General features: G+C 39.3%; 1 protein-coding gene across 2 annotated transcripts in view; it reads left to right on the forward strand.

The window, feature by feature from the left end:
- The first annotated feature begins 13,487 nt into the window (after nt 1–13,487).
- NCK2 (NCK adaptor protein 2) overlaps nt 13,488–21,511 on the forward strand; it is an 80,064-nt gene continuing 72,040 nt past the window's right edge. Inside the window, exons 1-2 of one of the 2 annotated variants that reach the window (XM_083363058.1) lie at nt 13,488–13,817; nt 16,759–16,845. The gene's annotated coding sequence lies outside the window, so the exon portion shown is untranslated. The remainder of the gene's footprint in view (nt 13,818–16,758; nt 16,846–21,511) is intronic. The other variant, XM_083363057.1, reaches the window with a different exon arrangement.

Raw genomic sequence — 21,511 nt, forward strand, 5'->3', positions numbered from 1 at the left:
AGAAAAAGGTGCCGGAACTCACACATGTTATACAACCCGCCTTGCCTACCCTACAAGGTTCCATCCAAAAAAGGTGCCGGAACTCCGTTCTGAGCGTTCAATGAGAAAAAAGCCCTGCTCATCTCCAATAGGGAAAGATAAGAGTTATATACAATACAGCCTAGGATAAAAGGCAAGAATATTTCTAGATATAAGCTTAACAATTTCCTCTCCTAGGAGTCATGGATCTGCTTGGCTCTTAAAACCAGCTAGGTTTTACATTCTTGGATTATCCAACTCCTGAATGAACAATCACATCTGGTCATTTGTAGCCCATCTTTACCTTGTGGTTCAGTATTTCTTTCAGGCCTACTTAGTCTAAATGACATACATTTTTAGGACTTAATGAATGACAAGCTACTCATTGAGCATCATCCACAGTTTCAGCTTACTAGCATGTTTACCCAAAAATAAAACCGACCCCACTGGCTCCTTGGAGCAGCGTAAAGTCCAGGGCGAAGGCAGAGGTGGGAGGGAAGGCAGGCGATCTGGATGTGCTGCACACTTTTTGCTGAGAGAGAGGCTGGAACCTTCATCTGCTTGCAACTAGGGTGCTTGGAAACCGAGGGATTTGCTCCATTTACAACCACCCCATTTGCAAGCAGAGGAAGATTTCAGTTTCTGTCATTTCTCCGTCTGGGCAAAAAATGTTTGGGCACCTTTGCGGTGCTTGGAAACTGAGCAATCTGTTCGTTTCCAAGCACCCCATTTTGCAAGCAGACAAAGGTTCCAGTCTCCCTCTGGGCAAAAAAAGTGTTTGGGTGCCTATGGGTGCTTAGGGAAGCTCCACCCCCACCCCCAACTGCCTCATCTTGTGGCACCAGCACAGGGCGGCAGACTAAGAGGTGTCCTGCTACAAGCTACCACGAGCGGCCACAGAAATGGGCCAGCAGCCATGCAGGCTCCTGCTGGATGGGGTATTGGTGCTCCCAAAAATAAGACCTACTGCCTCTTTTGGAGGCAAAAATAAAAAATAAAAAATAAGACCGGTCTTATTTTCACAGAAACACGGTAAGTTTATTTTGAATGCATTTTTTTAAAAAAAAACTTCTGTCTTTTTTGTTTCTAAACAGTATTGTAAGAGGGGCCTAGTTTGTAGATATTGTAGGAGGTGACCAGGCTGAGCCCAAGGGAGGGGTCAAATGCGTCATCAGTCATGAGTCTCTTTGCACATGCAAGAGATCTAAATCCAGCTCTCGCTGAATCCCTTCAACTCTTATCTACCAATTTGCTTGGGCTGTTAGTAGTACAGATTCTTGTAGGATGTCAACACTGCTAACATTGAATGTTCTTGCTTAAGCTTGAAATAATTCTTTATACTCATTTGAACTGCCTGGATCTTCTGATTTCCCCAGTGCTTGACAGATATGGTGGAATTTATCATGGTTCTGAAGCGCTCTGTCATGTGAAACAGTCACATGATTTAATGTAAAAGATATTTGTGTAAGAATGTAATTTCTGTCATGATTTATAGTGAAATTGTAAGAAGCCTATTTATATTTTTATATACCAGTGCTTTCTATTGCAAACAAAGAGCATTTAGTTTTAGTTACACTTTGGAAAACCTTTGCAGTTGGCCCAATACTTTCCATAACTCTCTCGTTAGTGTGATATATTCTTACCTTGAATAGATTAGATTAGCTATTTAAATTGAAATCAATGACATTAGAAGGCAATATCAATTTTAGTTCTTTGCTATTATTTCTTTAGACTATGTTTTCTAGTTAATTCCACTAATTAATTACAGTAACAATTGATTGCACTGAGAAACTGCTCAATTGCAGCCATGTACCAAGGTTGTTCATTAAGTATGCTAGCAGAGAAAAATAGCACAGAAGGATTTGTTTTAGTAATTATATCTTTATTTTCTAAGTTTGTATAAGGGAGGCTATGCTCTCTTGATAGCTCATAGAATCCAAAATCAAATACAATATTAAAATCTCAAGTACAGTAATAAAAAAGCAAAAGTAACAACAACAGAAGCACAGTGCTGAAAATGGCATTTCCAAGCAAAAGAAAGATAAAAGTAATTAATAGTTCAATCAGTTTGTAAAACAAACACACCTCAAGTTCTGAGAATCAAATAGTTTGTTTCTGTTGTTAGAGAATACATGATTACTTTATCTGATTAAAAGGTGGATGACTAATATAATATATAGTCCCAAAGCAAATAAAAAGGATAGCCAAATCTTTAAAATAGATCTAGGGATCTATTTCTAAGCATGGCATATTCTAAGAAGTCACCTGCTTAAAAAAAAATGCAATATAACAAATACAGGTAGGTATATGTAATGGTATTGGGAATGACCTTGGGAAATAAGAGGAAGAGGCACAGCTAGACATCCAGAAAGGCACAGCTAGACATCAGAGCCTTGGTGGAGCAGTGGGCTAATGCCTCCTTAAGTAACACCAGCTGCCTGCAATCAGTGCAGGTTCGAGTCCCGCCAGGCTCAAGGTTGACTCAGCCTTCCATCCTTCCGAGGTAGGTAAAATGAGGACCCAGATTGTTGGGGGCAGTTAAGCTGACTTTGTAATAATGCCGCTTGGGGTGTGTGTGTGTGAAAGCCCTAACAAGCAGGCCTATACATAGAATGAAGGCTACTGCTAAGCTTGTAAGCCGCCCTGAGTCTTCGGAGAAGGGTGGGATATAAATGGAATTAAAAGAAAAAAGAAAGAAAAAGAATTCTCAGCCTCAGAAGGAAAAGGAGCATGGGAATCATCTCAGAACGGACCCTCACTATTTTTTTAAAATCCTATTTATATCCCGTCCTTCTCCGAAGACTCAGGGCGGCTTACAATTTAAAGCACAAATCAATGTGCTTAGCAGTAGCCTTCATTCTATGTATATGCTTGCTTATTAGGGCTTTCACCCCCCCCCCCAAGTGGCATTATTACAAAGTCAGCTTATTGCCCCCAACAATCTGGGTCCTCATTTTACCTACCTCGGAAGGATGGAAGGCTGAGTCAACCTTGAGCCTGGTGGGACTCGAACCTGCACTAATTGCAGGCAGCTGGTGTTACTTAAGGAGGCATTAGCCCACTGCTCCACCAAGGCTCCATTTTTGTGGAAAGTAAAAGTAAAGAAGGAGAGGTTGTTTTCAGACTTGAAAAATCCTATCACTGTAATATACAATAAGGATAGTGCTGTGAAAGATTCCCAAAGACAAACTGTTCAAAGCACTAGCTCCCCTTATCTTGTGAAAGAAGACAAATATACATGTCCCAGGATAATAGTGCAGGATCCAATCTGAGTCGGTCACCAGGTTCAGAGGTTTATTCTTACAAACTTTCGGATTCATAATGTTGGGTTCCAGCATTATTCCAGTCTGAAAGTTTGGAAGAATAAGCTCTGGTTCTGGTGACAAACCCAGATTGAATCCTGCAGTAAACATAGCATTAGTTCTCACAGCTTGTGCTTCTGGTCTGGACTCACTTGAAAGGTTGTCAATATGTGTGGAAGAAGGCACACTTTCCATTAACCTTATTCCATTCCATCCAGAGCTTTAAAAGACAAATCATTCTAATATCAATTAGCTTGACCTATATTTTGCCCTCACTTTCAACTTGAAAGGACTTGATCAGCTTTTGGTGTGAGTTGTACATAACGGTCTAGGAAACTAACATGAAAGAGGATAATGATGCATCTACCAATGATTCTTGTTTGCAAACACTTTTTTCCAACAATTAGAATAATGTCGCTATATATAAACATCAGAGGAACACACAGAAATTAAATGCACTATATTATTGGTACAGAGAAATGAAAACCTGAGTCCTAAGTAAAGACATGACCAGTGGCTAAATGTGCAACTGATCACAAACTTCTTGAGTGCGAGTTCCAAGTCAAGCTAAAGTAGAATAACAAAGCCAACCAATTTCCACAATATTGGCTTAAATACATACCCATTATTTTCAAAGAAAACATCAGATTTTTTTGAAATTCTGAACTCCATGGATTAAAAAACAAAGAACTATGTCATTTCATCAAAGAAGTTCTGGATGAATTTGCCAAAGCCAAAAAAAACAGAAGGAAGCAAAATGGATGTTGTAGCAAATGATTGGAAGTTGTCATGAAGGGATGAGAAACTAAAGTTGAGAAACTCAAAAGATGGAAATAACAAACATGGAAAAAACAAGGAAAGTCTTCCAAAAGATCTCTGAATTCAAGACTCAAGAAGATTGCAACCTTGAATTGCTATGCTAAAGCTAGATGGAAGGAATATACTGAAATTCTGTAGAGATTGCTTACATACACCTCTAGTATTAGAAAATTAAGTTACGGTAAACCTGTTCCCTAGTCTTCATCATATCAGGTTACAGGAATTGATAGAATAGCTATAAAATATAGGAAGCAATAGGAAAAGAATCTATAAATGTTCTAACTAAGCTAAGCCAGCAAATTTTGAGAATGACACGGGCAAATAGATTGGAAAAGGTCAGCTTTCCTACCATTACCAAAGAAAGGATATTAACAGAGAATGCAAACAATGATCAATATTCACAATTTCATACACTACCACACAATGATTAAGAGCATCCAACATATATTAGAACCCTACATGGAAAATGATCCCGTATGTTCAAGGTGAACAATATACTGTACATAGTTGCTGACACATAGTAGAAAACTAAATTTTTTTTTACCAAAAAGATCAATATAAGTTTCATTATTATAGAAAGTTCCTTGATTATGTTGACAAGGTCAAACTAAAATACATGCTTAAGAAAATTGGAATCTTAGAACATCCTCATTGTCTTCCTGTGAAACCTGCTTACAAATCAAGAAGCCATGATCAAGATGGAATAAAGTGAAGCAGACTGGCTCAAAGTCAGCAAAGGAATGACTCAAGGCTTTCCCTTTATTCATTCAACTTGTTTGCTGAATATATATTGAGGGAAGCTGTACTAGAAAATGATGAGTGTGGTTTTAAAACTAGAAGAAACATCAATAACCTGTGCTTTATTGATAACATTTCTCTCATATCTGAAAATACAAATGAGCTGCAAATTCTAGTAATAAAAGACAAGGATCACTATGTAAAAAATGGGGTTAATTTTAAATATTTACATTGCCAAGATAAAATAACAGATACAGCAACTAGATTTAAATTGAAAATAAAGGCAGTTAAATAATGGATAGTTTCTGCTTTTAAAGATCAATAAACAATGGTAAACAAATAGTAAAGAAGTATAGTACAGACTAGGACAGTGATGGCGAGCCTTTTAGAGACCGAGGGCCCAAACTGCAACCCAAAACCCACTTATGTATTGCAGGGCAGCTGCTGCCTAACACTGTCAGCTCCCGCACACAGAGGTCAGCGAGCGCATGGGGGTTGACAGTGTCCGTCAGCAGCCACAGCCTGTTGGCCCCTTGACCAGCACACTCTGGGGCTCCGTAGCCCACTGCAAATACCGGCCCAGCCCTCCAGCAGCAGGCGGAGTAGGGGAGGGGGGAGGCATGTGATGTAGACCTACTCTGTCCCATCTGTTTTTGCTTGAGGTTGCAGAGCAGGTCACTGCTGGTCATCTCCTTGGCTCCCTCACAGATCTTGCCCTTGGCCCACATGTGAAGCCTGTTTCCTTCGCACACCCAATGCATCTTAGCACCACTTTGGGCTGCCACCAGCAGCTCATACAGGTTCATTAGGCTGCTGCTGCCACCTGGAGCGCCTGGCCCATCTAGCACAAAGGAGGCGAAACGGCCAGCTAGCAAGTTCAAGTAGAGGTAGTAGAGCACGCCCATGCCCACCAAGCCAAAGGCCACCCCAAGTGGGGAAAGGCAGATCCCCATCAGTGCCATGGACCCCAAGTCCCAGCTAGAATTGTGTGCCTCCCCCCATCTCTGCTGGGCCTGGACAGCCATGACGCTTTCCCCGCTTGGGGTGGCCTTTTGCTTGCTGGCCCTGTGTGTGCTCTACCACCTCTACATGGGGCTTCCTAGATGACCTTTCACCTCCTTCATGCTGGGTGGGCATGCGGCTCTGGGTGGTGGCCTAGTGGACCTGTGCGATGTGGCTGTTTGACACCAGCCGTGGCCATTTGCTGCCTTGCGCGTTGCACCCAATGCCGCTGCCATGAGGCTGTGGAACTAGCCGGGCAGAGGTAAGGAACCGGTATACCGGTTTCTTATTACTGCCTGGCTTGTTCTGTGGCCTCATGGCAGCGGCATTGGGCAGGAGGCAGTAAACAGCTGGTTTTGGCATGATGCCGCTATTTGCCGCCTTGCATATTGCATCCAATGCTGCTGCAATGCGGCTTGGCCAAAAGCGGCCATGGAACAAGTGGGGCAGGTTCCCCCCTCACCTGCTCATTCAGCTACAGCTTTGGTGGCTTTGTAGGCAGAGCTGCAAAGTTCTCTTCTCTGATAGAGCCACCAAAGCAGCAGGTGGAGTACCGGAGGCTTGAAGTGGGCAATCAGGCCATTGGCAAACAGCCATGTCACGCAGATGCACTAGGCACCGCCCAGAGCTGCAGGCACCTTCTTTCCAGCTCCGATGCATCATTTCCTCCGTCGCTGTGTAGAACTAAAAATAAAGTTCAATCAATCAATTCAACTTTGCGAGATCTTTTTTCCCCCCGTGAGTTGAAATTGATTGAACTTTTTTTTGCACACAGCGGCAGAGGCTGAAATCAAAAAGGGTTTATAAAACCCAGCTTAAAAAGCCACTTGCCCAGGGAGATTTTGATGCAGGTTGCTCATGGACGGGACTGAAGGCCTAGGACTGGGGCAACAGCTCGTGTGCCCACAGAGAGGGCTCTGCATGCCACCTGTGGCACGTGTGCCATAGGTTCACCACCATGGGACTAGGACTTGGTAGAGTAGCAATGAAGACTGCAGAAAATATATTCAGAGGCTCTGATATGTCTGTATCTACAAACATCACAATCATACAGACAAAAGGTTTTCTCTGTGATGCTCTATAGAAGCTAAAGTTGGACTACCAGGACTGATGTTGCAGAAGTCTTCCAAAATTACAACAATGAGGCAGGAAAACAACAAAAGGGTCACAGAACAATTGATTGATTATGTATCAATATTGAACCAGTTTTCTTGGGAGGTCTATAATATATAGAAAAGTGGAAGGATAGCAGCTCATTATAGCTTAGGGACTTTCTATCAGAAGTCTGAAGTCTCTTCTCCCCCTGTCCTAGTTGTTGTATTTGTGTATAAACAATTGTCAAGAATTAAAATTACAATTGTCTGCTGCATATTGAGGAAGTCAATGGATTTACAGATCTTCATAGATGTTTTTTTCCTCTTTGATCAAAGTTCCCCAACAGGCTAGCTAGAACCCACTGATTTTTGTACTTTCATTATATATGATCAGAAGTGGTTAGTTTGTTAGATAATGTAATTTACACCATTAAGGCTTATGTTTAATGAACTCTGTGTATGATTACAAACATATTATCTGAAGAATCAGCAAAACTATTATAATAGAAACATTTTCTATTACAATGGTACAAAGTTCAACTAAAAAGTCATTATACAAAAGCTATAGTTACAGCTAATATATACAGTATAAGATGACTTTTTAGTTGAACTTTGTACCATTATAATAGAAAAACTTTTTTTAAAGAACACTGGTTTCATTTGATAGCTTGTGAGGCATAGAATAAAGGGGACCTAAACCTCATTAATAGAGTTTCCAGTTCTTTGACAACTGGCAACAGCTTTTGCTTTTGGAAAAAGTTGCTCTTTGAAGATGAAGATGTTCAAGATGTACATCTGCAAACCATTTATTTTATTAAATAACAGTAATAATTATATTATTATTTAAAAAAATCCCCAAATACCGTTATTGCTCACTACATTTATCTTTGTAGGAGAGACACTAGCAGGAAATTTGTTCAGCTTTGAGAAATGAAGAGCAGAAACAAGGGAAGTCTGTGGATTCAACATTAGTTCTGATGAGCTCACTGAAGATTTTGTTTTGATGATTTTTTGTAGTTTTACAATATCAGATGACAGAAGGAGAAAAATATGCTTTCCAGGACTTTGCCTCTTTGGCTTATTTTGATCATATCTTAGAAATTGTGTGTGTGTGTGTGTGTGTGTGTGTATCAGGAATACAAAGGTTATGCTGCTCATCTCAAACCATTTTTGCTAATCTGATATATAAATTGAGTGTTTCAAGAATAGAAAATATAAAAGATTCCAAGTAAATTCTGGACAATAAAAAGCCATTTGTATCTTTAACATAAGCCTGTGCAGTGTTTTTTAAAAAATGTTGACCCTGTTTTCACAATATATGTGGCACACAAATCCAGCATTACATGCTAACTAAATGCATTATATGATCCCATAACCCTGAGTCTGTTCAAGCCCATCCTCGGAAGAAACAGTTGATTGGATCCATACTCGGGCATGATTAATTCAAGTTCTATTAATTTCAAGAGAGCTACTCTCTCTCTCTCAGTTTCAATAATACTGTCCTAGCTACCCATAGAATTTGAACTGAGGAAAAAAATAGGAAAGAAGCCATGGATTTTATCATAATTTCCCTCTAAAATATCTGTGTGTCTGTGTTTGTAAGATACATCAAAAGTGATTTTTAATTCCACTGTCAGTCTAATAGATTGTGAGAGAGGAATATAGATTGATGAATTATGGCACTGTTATTTTAGTTAAAAATAATGATATTGCATTTCATTGGCTAGTTGATGTACAATAAAGCAGAACTGCTGTGTAGCTAAACAAATTAGGTAACCTCCAGTGTTGATTTGTTCAGCATTACTGGAACTTCTAACCTGTCACCATCAAACAAACTAGAAACCTCCAGTATTTAGCCCATTAGGAGACTTTAAAGAACAGGGATGACATTTGGCTTGTTGGCACGCCCACTGGCAGGCATTCTCCCATACTGTAAAAGCAAATTAGAAATGGTCAGTCAAGCATGCACAACTATGCTGCTCATTAACAAGAAGCCAGACATTGCACCAATTTTAGAGTACCATGACACATGAATGTAAATTCTTTGCTTATCTATTTGTGATAAGCAACTGACATTTGTATGGGTCTCCATAAAAAGACAAATTAATATACGCTCAAAGAATTTAAGAATTTTGAGATTGCAATGTAAGCATCACTTACATTAGTTTTAATCCTATTTTATATAATCTCTCACTGTGTATATGTATGAATCTACTGTATTACTATTCCACTCTTCTTTCTCCAAGAAAACATATCCCAAAGTCTAAAACAATGATGTGATAAGGCATGAAATTTTCTAGAATATAATAAAAGATTTTAAAATATTGTGAGGAAAAGAGTTATATAAATAATCTAGTAGGGAAAAAAGCTAAATACTGTACTTCCTTAAAACTCACTAACAACATTTCAGGTCCCGGGTATACAGAGTTTAGATATTACAATAAGCCACAGAGTTACATACAAAGATGTCTGCAGAGGTGAGGTAAAAAAAATGTCACTTGCATTCATGCAATCATAGCCTCATACATAAAACACACATAAAAAGGGAATGGGATTTGATTGCATGAACCCTGAAAAACTTGGGTTAGGCCCCAGAGATCTCAAAATGTTTCTAAGTTAGATTGTGATACAAGGGTAAATAGATTATTTGAGTGACAGACATAATTTGATTTTGATTTGATGTTAATTAAATTAAAATTAAATTATATTTAGGTTTTTTTTTGTCTGGACCACTCATTCCTTTCTGGACTGGTGTGCTGCCAGAGCCTTGGTGGAGCAGTGGGCTAATGCCTCCTTAAGTAACACCAGCTGCCTGCAATTAGTGCAGGTTCGCATCCCACCAGGCTCAAGGTTGACTCAGCCTTCCATCCTTCCCAGGTAGGTAAAATGAGGACCCAGATTGTTGGGGGCAATAAGCTGACTTTGTAATAATGCCGCTTGGGTTGTGTGTGTGAAAGCCCTAATAAGCAGGCATATACATAGAATGAAGGCTACTGCTAAGCTTGTAAGCCGCCCTGAGTCTTCGGAGAAGGGCAGGATATAAATGGAATTAAAAAAAATAAAAAAAATAAAAAAAATTCAAAAACCAGGCATTGCCCGAAACCCAGAAAAAGTTGCACCCAACTTCCTGCTTATTCCAGCAAAGCAGCCAACTAACAGAACAGCTTGTTTGCTTTTGGCTTAGAATATTATGTCAACGTAGCCATTTTGATTAGCTTCATTTAGAATCCAGAACATGATGGTACCTAGCCTATTGTTTATTCACTTAAACAAATTGTGATTTAGCATGACATGCAGGAGCCCAGTGATTTCTCTCAGAAGGGACCACCAAGTTCAATGGCTCACAAGGCAGCCCTAGCTTTCCTAGAGAGAGACTTTTCAACTGTACTTGAGTAGTAATTCTTGTATGGCACACTATTCAGAGTTTATGCAGAGTTTATCAGATTGATTTGGGAATGTTTGTCATGCTCCTACAATTAAGAAAAAAAATAGTGAGAGCAAATGTAATGCAAAGCAAACCTAACAGTGGAGAATTATACCCTGTTCTCTAGAATGCTATGCAACCTGAAAGTGCTGGGCACTGCAGTCTCAATTCATTTGGTAACCTTGTAAGTTAATGCTATTACAAAAGGTTTGCTGTTCCAAAAGAGTCCCCCCCCATGTAAGCTAGCCCTCAAATAGTTCCACATTTGTGATCACACTTTTTCCCCTAGGGTCACTGCTATATAAACATAATGCATTGTTTATAATACAAATCGCAAGAGCATCCATATATTTCCTCAATGTATATTGGAAATATACAGATGAGTCTTTTAAGAACATACGCATGGATGTTGCAAATTTTTTCCATTCTGAAATGATACCTCATTCACCATGTTTTTAATAAATTTAATTGACAATGCAGCAGCCATGTAATAAAAGTAGCCATGTTATTATCAGCTTCAATTGGAATCTGATTCAGTGGTAACTAATTAAACATTTTATATATGATTTCCCCACAGAGTGAAAGATATTTCCAAAATTTTTAATTTCTTTTTATTTTACTACCTTACTCTGTAGCAATAATGTAAATTATAGTGTGGTATTTGAGCACCAAAGGTTTGGGCTCTTTTAAGTTCTGTTTATTTCAGTGACATATATTTATTGCTAAGATTGAACTTGGTTTAAATCTGCCATTAAAGTTTCCTGTTTGAGGCAGGCAACCATTTCATTTTCTGAGTGTGGGTAACAACATCAGGGAATGGAGCATCAATGTCTTAATATCATGCAAATTCATAGGACTGTTTTTAAAAGTGTATATTTATGAAAATGTAAGAGTATCTTGTTTCTTTAATTTCATGCCAGAAACCAACCGCAGGAAATTGCATGGCTAATTTTGTAGAAATTGTTGCCAAATTTGAAACTGCAATCCTACTATCTGGCTTTCAAGCTATAGAAAGTATTTCAGGGCTGTCTGTGGTTCATAGGGTACTCCTTGTCACAGGCTATAAATCAAAATCTGCTTTGGTGAAACTGTCTTAGGTTTATTATCTTATAACTACATGATTTCAAGAAGTATATCAGAGATTCTCTGCAGAGTTAAAAAAAGTTTACTAAATGCTAATTAGGAAACAGGTATACAAAGAATACTGTGTTGCCCTTTGGTATTTATGTTTAATTTTCTTTCCAAGCCAGTTATCAGCTGACTGATATTATAACTTTTAGTTGTTATGTTAGCAAGATTGTTTCATTTATCTTTTCCACTAAGAACAGTGGGTACTCAGTCTCTGGCATAACTTCCACAGATCGCACTGAAAATGTAAAATACATATCACTGAAACACAAAGGTATTTGTGTTTTGAGAACAGTATATTTCTAACTTAACCTTTTCCAACTATATATCCTTACAAACTTTATACAGTAATTAAAGAGGGGGAGTACTTTCAGTGTTACTTAACACAAAATAGTTTTTGTTAACACTTAACAACTAGCAAATGAATGATATGCCATTTCTTGTAAATTAAGAATGTTCTCAGAAAAACTCAGAATCTGGTTAGACAAGTTTGCAATACTGAAAAATCTATCCATATTTATCTATGGTAATCTGATAGAAAGTCACAGGGATCAAAGTAGACGCTATTTCTCAGTGAAGTACTTTGAGCTATTCAGTATTTTGCAGTTATAGTTCTTCTTTATAGTTCTTTTATATAATTCTATTATTACACTGCATTTATGATTCTGATTTTATGTCCTTGTGGAACTTTATACTTCTATTAGGAATGCTATCTGTACGTTTTGTCTGTTTTACCTAACTTGATACAGAATGGGCTAAATAGGGAGCATTTATGGAAGTAATCCTGCCCTATTGCAACACATTTTTTCTCTCGAAAACCCATCCACGGGTGGAGATAAATTATTTCTTTCTCTTTTGAACTTCCTCGGAGAGGAAGTAATTCCAGTGACTGAAAGTCCTTTTCTCTAAAGGACTTTTCTGTAAAGGTGGCAAATTCATGGAGCGGGATGGGCTGCTTTCTCTTTTTAGGCGGCAACCCGTTTGACCCGCAGAAAACTTGGAACCATCTAAATCCATCCAGTTTCTCCGGGGAAATAGGAAAAGCCGTCCTCCCGTGCCCAATAAGGCAAACAAGACAATACGTTGTTCCCCGCCTCTTTTCCAAATGAACGGAGCATCATTTGAGACAGCGGAAGCAGGAGCCGGGAATTGGATTCATTATTACGCCTTGCCGGAGGCGCGGCTTTGGGCTTGTTTAGAATAAAATATTATATGGATTTGAGGACATTTTGTAATGCATAGTCGCATCGTCAAAACGGAAGACCTAGATTGTCAAATCATAGGTTGGAATCAGTTGAAGCTCTGATCTGAGCTGCTAAACCTTCATCTCTTCAGAATTTGAAAATTGAACGAGGCTGACAGACCGGCAGGGACGCAGTTAAGAGGAGACGGCAAAACCCCGATTGCAGAGCCCTGGGCTTGGGGAAAGGCGCCTCCTGCTAACGACCAACACAACCCAGGCGGGGTGGCGTCTGACGCGGCAGAGGCGCGAGTCCCTGCCTCGGGTCAGCATCCAGCGCCGCGCTTGGCCTCACCATCCCACCCATCGTGTCCCGGGGACGGCAAGCAGAGCCCTCAAACTTCTCCGGTTCTGCACACGAGAGAAAAAAAAGAGCAAAATCACTCGGCAATTTTCGCGCTCCCAATAATTATGTGTGTGTGTGTGTGTGTGTGTGTGTTTGTTTTTCCTCACTCCTCCCCTCGGTATTTCCTGGTCGACCGGATGGAGGAGAGCAGGACTTGGGGGGGGGGGGTTGGGGAAGGCGGTAGGGCAAGAGATCCTCCTCCTCCTCGGGAGAAGGAGCGGGGGATGGGTGGGCGGATTCGTGGGCTTCTCATCTCCGCCTCTCTTCTGCGCGATCCCGGCGGCAGGAAGGGAAGGGAAGGGGCAGGCGGAGAGGAGGAGGAGGGAGCCGCCTGCCTCTTATGCGAAGGGGAGGGGCGGGAGCTGCCGCCGCCGCCGCCGGGTTGCCGAGGCTGAGCCGAGCCGAGCGGCAGCACGGGGCCTTGGACACGTCGGACCGGGAACGGGCGTGGAAGAGAAGCCTGCAAAGGCGGCGGTGCCAGACCGGCAGCTCTCCTTGAGCGCTGCCCGCCGCTGGGCAAAGAAAGGCAGGAAGGCGAGGGCAGAGCCACGAGCTCAGCTCTCGGCCGCCGCCGAGACAAAAGAGTGAAGCCCGCCGCCGGAGCCAGCCCGCTCCTCGCCCCTCTCCTTTCCGCCGCCTCTTCTTCCTGCCCATCCGCGCCCCCCGCTGGGCCGGAGCCCGGAGAGACAGACCGGCAGGCGGGCAGGTAAGAAGGAAGGAGGGCTGCCGCCGAGGGAGGGAGGAAGGGAGGGAAGAGCCGCCATAAACTTGAAGCAGCTGCCGCCTCGGGGAGCGTCCGAGGAGTTGCGGGAAGCGCCTTCCGACTCCGGCCCAGCGAAGCCCTCCGCCGGCCGCCTTCCGTCCCGTCGCCACCGGGCCTAGCTAAGGCGCCCGGGTAGGAGGAAACCCCGGGGCTCGGCTTCCCCGCCCTATGCCTTCGGCTCGGTGGGGAGAAAGATCTGGGAGGTGGGATGGGCAAACCGGGAGGGATATTGACAGAAGCCTCGAAACGCCTAAAACTAAAGGATAGGGGGTGGGGGGACCCAACCAAACCTATAGGTGTGGGGAAGAAAGGAGAACTCGTGTTCTTGGCCGGAGGGGGGCAGGGAAAGGGTGCAGAGTGTTTCTCCCCCCCCCTTCCCCACAAGGGAGGAGTTTCGGGTGGGGATCGGAAAGGAAAGGGGAGGGGGGGATTGCAGGAAAATCCCTGGGTGGGAGAGAAGAGGAGGGAGTCTAGGGGCGCTTTGAGTGGGTGGGAATTGCGAAGCCCTGTGAGGGCGAACCAGGTGGATTGGGAGGAGACCCCGCGGGGTGGCAAGTAGGTAGGGGTCCACCTCCCTTTCCTCCTAGAGGATTTGCAGTCCGGGAAAAGTCCCCCTCTTCGTGCGTAGTGTGGAAAGAGTTGAAAAGCGATTGAAACCAAGGCGGGGACGATGGGCCCCAGAGTAATGCTCAGAGGAGATAGGGATAGATAGGATGATGGATAAACTGGATTGAAGGCTGGGAGGGTTTCTCCAGCCCTGCCCTTTGGAAGTTAAAATGGAGTAGCTGTGGCTCCTGCTCTCTTTGAGTTTTTGTCAGCTGCTGTTTTGTGTCGGGGTGGGGAATGGAGATATCCTTGCCTGAAGTCATAACTTGTTGTGTCAAAGGAACTTCCTCTTCACATGCACAGTAATAAATATGACCTACCTTTCAGGAACCTCTGGGAAACCGTCTAAATTTCTGTAGACTACTATTTTCATTAAAGTGGAGAGATGCTTGTTAGTTTAATCCCTTGCATATTTCTTGTAAATCAGGCTTGTTGTATAAGAGTTTAATAGGGAATTATGATAATTTGACCCCTTTTTAGCTTAGATTAAGTATGACCATGCATCTTTTAAAAAAAAGTTGGGATTTTTTTTTAGTTATAGCCAGCCCACATATTATTTCTCAACTTTTTCTAGATTTTGATCAGATATAGAACAGTATAAAATTAACTATATAGTATGTCTATGACACAAGGCATCCTGTAATATTAAATGGAAATAAGATAGACTCTGCACACTGGTTAATATCAGTATATAAAATTTATATTATACTATTAAATACAATGCTTTAATAATATAGCCCAAACTCAAACTTTTATAAGATTAAGTTCCACATTACCCACAATAAAGGAATGCTTGACGATGGAACTTGCAGAAATGGCTAAATTGACTGCTTTTATTAAACAAAAGACAATATATTTGTGGCTAACTGGAGATCCCTTATAGACTTTTTACATGAAAGAGAAAAAAATGCATTTATAACTTGTGATTTTGATGGTTATAAAAATATAGAAAAAAGGAAGGTTTTTTGTAATCATAAAGGAAGAAATAACTAATCATCTTTGTTGCAAAGGATATTGGGAATTTCTATTTCTTTTCATCTTTCTGTACTTTTATTTTGGGGAAGAAATGGAGATAGTGACAGATTTTATTTCCCTGGGCTCCAAGATCACCAGAGATGGGGACTGCAGCCAAGAAATTAAAATATGCTTGCTCCTGGGGAGGAAAGCTATGGCAAATCTAGACAGCATACTAAAAAGCAGAGACATCACCCTGCCAACAAAAGTGCGAACAGTCAAGGCCATGGTTTTCCCAGTTGCAATGTATGGCTGTGAAACTTGGACCATAAGAAAGGTTGAGCGCCAAAGAATTGAGGCCTTTGAACTATGGTGCTGGAGAAGACTCCTGTGAGTCCCTTGGACTGCAAGGCATTCAAACCGGTCAGTCCTAGAGGAGATCAACCCTGTCTGCTCTTTAGAAGGCCAGATCCTGAAGTTGAAACTCAAATACTTTGGCCACCTAATGAGAAGGAAGGACTCACTGGAGAAGAGCCTAATTCTGGGAAAGATTGAGGGCAATAGAAGAAAGGGATGACAGAGAATGAGGTGGCTGGATGGAGTCACTGAAGCAGTAGGCGTGAGCTTAAATGGACTCCAGAAGATGGTAGAGGACAGGAAGGCCTGGAGGAATGTTGTCCATGGGGTCGCGATGGGTTGGACACGACTTCGCAACTAACAACAACAATTATTTTTTCTTTTCTCTATTTTATTCTGTATTAATTTTGTATTACTTTTTATGTTCTCTTTGAAACTTCATAAAATTTATATACGGTAGATAAACAATAGTGTAAAATTAGTAAAGTATTGTATCACTAATATAGGATACTTATAAACAGAATCAGAATTTTTAGTCAGTTATCAGTCACTAGTCAATATAAAACCTAATCCAGATTCAATTGATGCAGTCATGAAAACTGTGCCAAATGTACTATACAATTATTCTGTTTTGACAGAAATGAAGAAGTGTAAGTTCTCCAAGTGGTCTTGGAATTATATTAAAGAGGTGATTATAGTGTGGAACTTAATATGGATCTCTCTGTAAAATATACGGTATAATAAATTACACATTGCAGTCTTAATCCAGAAGAACATGTATGTTCCTTATATGGGTTACTACTAAATCTGCTCTGTAATACTGTGGACACACACACATCAAATCTTGGATTTGGGAATGTACTCAAAATCTGCTGGAGGATTTTCTGAGATGGATGATTCTATTATTATTCACTTTGAAAATTTTATTTGTTTTTATCTTTAATTTGCTGCCTTATTCCCATTTTAGCTTGCTCAACATAAGGAGAGTAAAAAGGTAGAGGAAGAAATATGGAAACACAAGGCTGTTTCCATCTGCACTGAAAATTATGTGGAGGTAAACTTTTTAAGAAATTAATATTCTTATTAAATTAAATTAAATAAATTAAATTAATATTCTTCAACCAATAAATGGCTATTGTTGTTTATGCAATTGGTTACACATTTTCCAGCCCAGCTGTAATGTTGGGTTTTGGATGATACAGGAAGCTGTAATATTGCTGTTAGTTTATATTATTTTGTCACTATGTAGTTAGGATAAGAACCTAATTATATATCATAAAAGTGATGTTAATGCTGTTACCTGAAATAAAGAATATCGGGCATCAGCACCTTGACTTTAAAAAATATTCAGAATGATCGCCAAATCAGAAGCATTTCTGAAATCTACAACAGTTTCTGTATGTATGTGGAGATTTTAACCTTGCAGAGTATTTTTAATTGTTGAACAATGATTTTTTGATCTATGGTAGATCAGCCTTCTCTAAATCCAACTTTTTTTTCAAGTAGGATGCATTCATTTTTTATCCTATTCAGGATTTTCCAATGTAAATGACAAAAAGCTTGTGTACTCTGTAATACTCAGCATATCTATTGGTCTGTAATAACTAGAATCATCTCTGGCTCCTTTTTAAAACATAATGGCCATTCCCACAATCACTGAGAGTGCTATCTTGGGGCCCACCAATCTGCATTTGTCTTAATTAGCTCTTGTATAATATAATGCAGCATGTCAAGTATACTTGTTAGATGTGGAGATTTGATGCATTTTCAACTACCCTATATACTTTAGTTGGTGTGTGTGTGTGTGTGTGTGTGTGTATACACACAACTATATATACACACACATACATACATATACACAAATATACACATATACATACTAAAGCTCTTCAGTCATGGTTTCTTTTGAGACATTGAGAGGTGTAGATAGAAAATTATATTTTAAAATTCATTTGTGAATATATTTTAAAGGGATAGTGCTACTGCTTTAGACATGAGATATTTATGTTTCAATCACTATATATACTAATAATTGCTTCAGAAACAGCCTTTATTGCAAGTCAGACTAGAAACTGGGAGACTGTGTGTTCTAGTCCTGCCTTAGGCATGAAAGCCAGGTGGATAACTTTGGACAGTCAGTCTCTCTCAGCCAAAGTCATCTCAAAGGGTTGTTGTTGGGGAGAAAATACAGAAAGGAGTATTAGGTATGTTTGCAACTGAGTTATTTATAAATATAATATAATTTAATTCCATTTTAAATTGTATTTTATCAAATTCCATTTTAAATTGTCTTTATCAAATTTTAGTAACAATTTATTGCTGGAACTTTGCACTTTGATATGGCCCAAGGGCTAATCAATAAAGACTTTATTATTATTATAATAAAAATAATAGAGATGGGAGTTGTATAGCATTAAAAATGTTTCTAGCTGTAGTCAGTCATTCTGCCTAAACAGGATATTTAAATGTGTATGAAGGACAAGTGATTGCAGATGCTGGCATCTTCCTTACTTTCTGATCTTGTGGGATATGTTTTCAGGTATGCTGTTCATTGCAAATAAAACTTTGCAGTGAAAGATCATAAGTTACTAAATCTTCTTCAAACCATCTAGCTGAACATGGCAAGATCAAGGACTGAGGGGACAGACAAATGCACATAAGGTGTACATGGCCAAATATCTCTTATGCACATTTAATACCTTGCACAGGATGCCTGTTCTGTTTATTTGAAAACAGCATTAATGCTCTTTAGGGAACCTATCAATAAAGTTTATATTGACTTTTATTCTTGGTGAAAGAACTTGTGCATATTTGTTTTAACACTAGTATGCATCAATATGTATTGGTCTATGCACCATATTCAGAAGACATGGTGCAATAGATAGGTTTGTCCTGACTTGATGCTTAATTATTGGATAATAATCATGATCAGGGAATAAGCTTTAGCCTACCCTAGTTGGTGTTCCCTGAAGTCTTTTATGGGTTCAGCCATTGTTCTTTGGCATCTTTTGCATGGCTTACCCATCAACATTTTCATACATTACCTGCTTGTTTAATGATGAATGTTTATTGATAGTTTTATTGTAGAAAGTGAATTCACTGCAGTTTCTCTGCTCCAGAAGTAAGTATGGTGAATGAGGATATAATATTGTAGGTTTAGAATTTTTTTTTTGTAATTTCCTCTAACCACATAACATGATGAAACCTTAGTTTGAAATTAAATAAAATTGATTAGTATGACAGGAACACAAGTTATATATCCTACTAAATAGTTTTATTAATTTCACTAGCTGCATCCTGTATAAATGACAAATCAGACTCAGCTATTTCAGCTGAATGTTGGAATTTGGAATACTTAGGATGAGGCACAACTGTAAATTTAGCATGTCAGTTTTATTACTCCATATTGTTTAGGTCAACTTTATTTGTGCATATCTTAGGATTTAGACTTCACTAATAACTAGAAAATGCTCCTATTATGTATTTTGTAGTAACTACATTGACTTCTGAAGAGATCCTTCGTCGTTACTTTATATGGATGTCAAATAATTTCATAGCTTTTTCTAACTGGATCCAGTATTCCTGTGATTTACTTGTGATGTTAAGTGTTTATTTATTCATTAGTTTTCTATACATTATTATATAGTTTTTCATTATATATTTGGAACATTTTTTTTCTGTTTGGAACTTTTTCTATTTTGAGTGAGGTCCATTATTAATTCAATTTATAAGTTCTATAAAAGAAAATATTTAAGATTTTAAGCCTTAATATAATACTTGTAGAATCATAGCTGACAACATACAGTAAACTCAACAATTATTTATTAAAATGAAGAGTATCATTGTTATTTCAGTGCTGCAGTCATGTTTCACAAAATTTTTGTTTCACAATAATTTTGAAAAAAGTATTCCCAGCTTTAGTTTTTTTCCAGAGTAAATTGTAGATACCTTATCATACTAGTTAAGCTTGCATGTTAAGTTAATTAGTTTCCTAAAGGTTTCTTTGTATCATAGGGCATTCCCAGTAGAGAGGAAGAGGTCATCAGTTATTTACAAATGTCTATTAAATACAATTTATCATAATTACATATATTCCATAAATTATGTCACCTGTATCATTTTGCATCACGGGTGTGATATCATTATGCAGTTGAGATCACTTACGTGAGTCCATTTAGCCATTTGCATAATGTGGTTATTACTCAAATGATATAAATCTATGGAAAATGACATAATTTATGCAAATGACATCAATTACTATGGAAATTTGGTCTTCTGCATACAAAGTCCATTGTAAAGCAAAATCTAGGTTTCACTGTTTAATAAATGCCCTAGTCTGCCTGCTGTTTTTTCCCAGCCAAAAAAAGTGGTTATATCTATACATAATTGCCAACACAGCATACCTTCCAAAGCAGCAGCCTAAACTTTGTCAGAGATAAGGCTGCTTTAACTTGAAAAGAGTAATTATGGATGCTCCCAAATGTTGTAGATGAGTCTTTCAAATATTTTATGCAGCCCTTGTATCTAATTGTAACACTCCTATTATTTATTTTAAAATGTATAGTTTATTAAGTATAAATGGATCCTTTCAATGCCAGTGTTATAAGGCATGAAAATCTTTCATGTGGCCTTAATAATTTTACTTCCAATGTTTTTACAGTTGATAAGCTTGCAATATTTTAATGAAAAATAATTTTTATTTCTGATTAATGGGAAGTTAGGCAGGAAATGGCCCAGAATTAGGACTGGCAATATTCCAGCAGGCAGCTGAGGAACAGTAATACATTTTGTTCTCTTTACCACCTACACTTGATTCAGTTTGAAGGATGACAGAAATAAATTATACAGCCACAGACATCAGATACAGTATAATCAATCCGTATGCCTCCATTCTAAATAATTAAGGAAGTAATGACAGAGTTGAAATGGATTAAAAGGTATGCAGTTTGTTCCTGTTCAGATTCTTATTTAATTAACAAGTAAAACAGAATGGGTTATGTCCAGCAGTGCCTTTGCTTTCACTTCTTCACTAATTTTCTCAAACTCACTAAAGATTTCCACTGAAAACCACCTTCTAGGGGTTGGGGATTATCTAGAATGATTTCAAGTATCACAGAAGGCCAAGTCAGCAGTCATAACAGAGGCAGTGTCAGAATCCATTTATATCATATTCATAAATGTATGTTTAAAACATTCCATGGATTCTGCCATCTCCCGAAGAGGAGGGAACGGATGTGTATTGAGCCGGTATTAGGCATTTCAAAGGAAAAGAGAAGCCTTTTGAACTGGGGAAACAAAAGGGGGGGCTAGCATCTGGCTTGTGTCACGGAAGAGAGCAATAAACATAAAAGGTCCTAAGTTCCTTTTTCCCACGAGAGGGATGATACGAGGTAAATGATGGGGGACTGACCAAATGGGGTTAAGGGGGGATTAAACCGGGAACTCTTTATAAGGGTTTAGTTCATGGAACAATATTAAGTCCTGTCTTGTATTCCTACAACCAAGCATGTCATAGTAAAGATTCTTTTTGGACTAGATTTGGCTCCAAGAGTTTTGTCTTCCTAAGACGTAGTTTGGGGTGGGTCCTGACAGGCAACTATTCTCGCGAACTGGAAACTGCTTAAGAAAGAGGAATCAAAGTATCAATAACTGTCAATTTGATATTTGGAAAGATGTTGTATATGAGACCACAGCTTTTTAAACTTACATGATCTGCAGTT

Source organism: Vipera ursinii (assembly GCF_947247035.1).
Source record: "Vipera ursinii genome assembly, chromosome: 4".
NCBI classification, from domain to species: Eukaryota; Metazoa; Chordata; class Lepidosauria; order Squamata; family Viperidae; genus Vipera; species Vipera ursinii.